Raw genomic sequence first — 2,535 nt, forward strand, 5'->3', positions numbered from 1 at the left:
GTGTATCATGTTGTGTGGGGCTTGTTTATTTCTGACCTTAAGGCATTTAATGTTACCGAGTCTAATGATGTTTATTTACTCGTAAACATAGTGTTATGTGCAACCATTGTAATATTAGGGAGCATTGATAGAAATTTAAAAAAATTTAAACTTCTTGCATTATGGTCCTTTAAGTTTGGGTAATTGTAAACTCACCCCACATTGGCATATTGGGTTGAGATGGGAATGGGATCTCCGTGGCCATCACGAGTTCAACAGTATTAACAATAATTCAACGCGCTTAGTTCTTAATTACCTACTTTTCGTTTCTTAAGTGTAAGAGTCTAAGCTCACTGCTAGTAGATATTGTCCGTTTTTGTTAGTTATATATCGTCGTCAGTCTCTCAATTTTAAAACGCGCCTACTAGGGAGAGGTTTCCACACTAGGTGCTTCGTTCCTCTCTCTAACTGATGTGAGATCTCACATTAAAAGTGAAGATTATCCTTACAGACCAACACGAATTCTTTCATCATACATGCATTACATTCTTCTTATGGTTGGATAAGAGTCCCACGTCGGCTAATTTAGGGAATGATCATGGGTTTATAATCAAGGAATACTATCTTCATTAGTACGAGGCCTTTTGGGGAAGTCCAAAGTAAAGCCACGAGAAGTTATACTCAAAGTGGACAATATTATACCATTATAGAGAGTCGTGATTTCTAACATGGTATCAGAGTCGTGCCCTAAACTTAGCCATGTCAATAGATTGACAAATCCTCAAATGTCGAACAAAACGACCCACTTCTCACTTATTAGAATTTGACATCAGTTCATTCATGTACCTCTTATTTACTCGGGTATCGTAATCTATTTTCGGGTTGGAAGAGAGAAACGTGAAGGATTGTATGATGAACAGGAGGATTGAATAAATGAATGAATTGATGATGAAGATGCTGACACACAGAGCTTAAAATTTCAGAACTCCAAATTGAAGGACGGTCTGTGTTATTACATAGCTTTTGTGCTCATAATAGAAATTGTTGGGAAACCCAACAAAACCCCACCTTACTCTCAAACAAATTTTATTAATATAAACAAACATTATGTTTTTTTACCCTTTCTATATTTAATTAAATTTTAGAATCTCCAATCGACGTCTGATCCCACGATCCACCGCTCTTCAGGATTAAGCATCCTCGTTAGCACATCGCACGGTATTCATCCTCTTCGCGTTTTAAAATCTTGAAGGGAAGCCTGAAAGGAACGACTCACATGCTTTCTAAAGAAAGTGCACCTTGTTAGCATAGATAGTAAGTTTTAGTCATCTTATCATAACAATCGCTATTATCAGATGTGGTCTCAGTTCATTCATTCATGTATCTTTCATTGGCTCGTGATTCATTCATGTATCTTTCATTGGCTCGTGTCGTACGATCAACGTATGAAATCCAATATACAAACCCATTAACGTTATTCTCTTCTTAAGTAAATTTACAATTAATATTCCATGATTAGACCAAACAAGAGAAGGCAAGAGAGAGAAAAATTACAATAAAGAACATGAGATACTCAAAATCAAGCATCATTTAAGCAATGGATTTTTTTTAACCTAAATTTAGACAAGGATTTGATTACAACAAAAGGTAGATCCGTTAGAATCGAATAATGAAAGAGGTAAATAATAAATATTATTCTTTACCTATGGTAAAATTAAGAACAAATTTGAGAGTGAAAAAAAAAAAAAAGAATAAACATTTTAAGTAGGGATTTTTATGAAGTTAGTGTCAATGAATAGTCTAATTCCTTTTTTAATTTTTGGAGAAAAATAAAATTAATTTCTAAAAAAATAAATAGAAAAATAGGGGGGGTTTTCACGACATAATAAGGAATGTTTCGTTTCGTACACCGTTCAGTGTCTAGCTCTAATACCATTTGTAATAGCTGAAGCCCACCACTCGTTTTTGCTTGTTACATATCACCATCAACCTCAAGGTTTTAAAACACATTTAGTATGGTGAAGTTTTCACACCCTTACAAGAAATGCTTCGTTTCCACACACCGCTCGATATCTATCTCTAATACCATTTGTAACAGCTTAAACTCCCTGCTAGCAGATATTATCCACTTCGTTCTCGCACACGACTCAAATTTAGCTCAAATACCATTTATAAAAACCCAAGTTCATCGCTAGCAAATATTATACGTTTTAGCCCACACACACTTCAGTGTCTAGCTCTAATGTCATTTGTAACATCCCAAACTCACTACTAATATATATTATCCGTTTTAGCCCATTACATAACGTCATCAATCTCATAACTTTAAAACCCATTTGTTCCAAAAAAAAAAAAAATATCAGAAGATCTCATAAAAACTTGTAAAATAAGACTAATTAATTACACACCACCGACAGCCATATTTATAAAAAAAAAAAAATAATAATAATAATTACCAAATACATGATTATTTAATGGAATTTTGATAAGAAAAATATAATTTTAATTTTAGAGCAAAAAAAAAAAAAAAAAAAAAAAAAAAAAAAAAAAAAAAAA

Source organism: Cucurbita moschata, unplaced genomic scaffold (assembly GCF_002738365.1).
Source record: "Cucurbita moschata cultivar Rifu unplaced genomic scaffold, Cmos_1.0 Cmo_Scf00019, whole genome shotgun sequence".
Taxonomy (NCBI): Eukaryota; Viridiplantae; Streptophyta; class Magnoliopsida; order Cucurbitales; family Cucurbitaceae; genus Cucurbita; species Cucurbita moschata.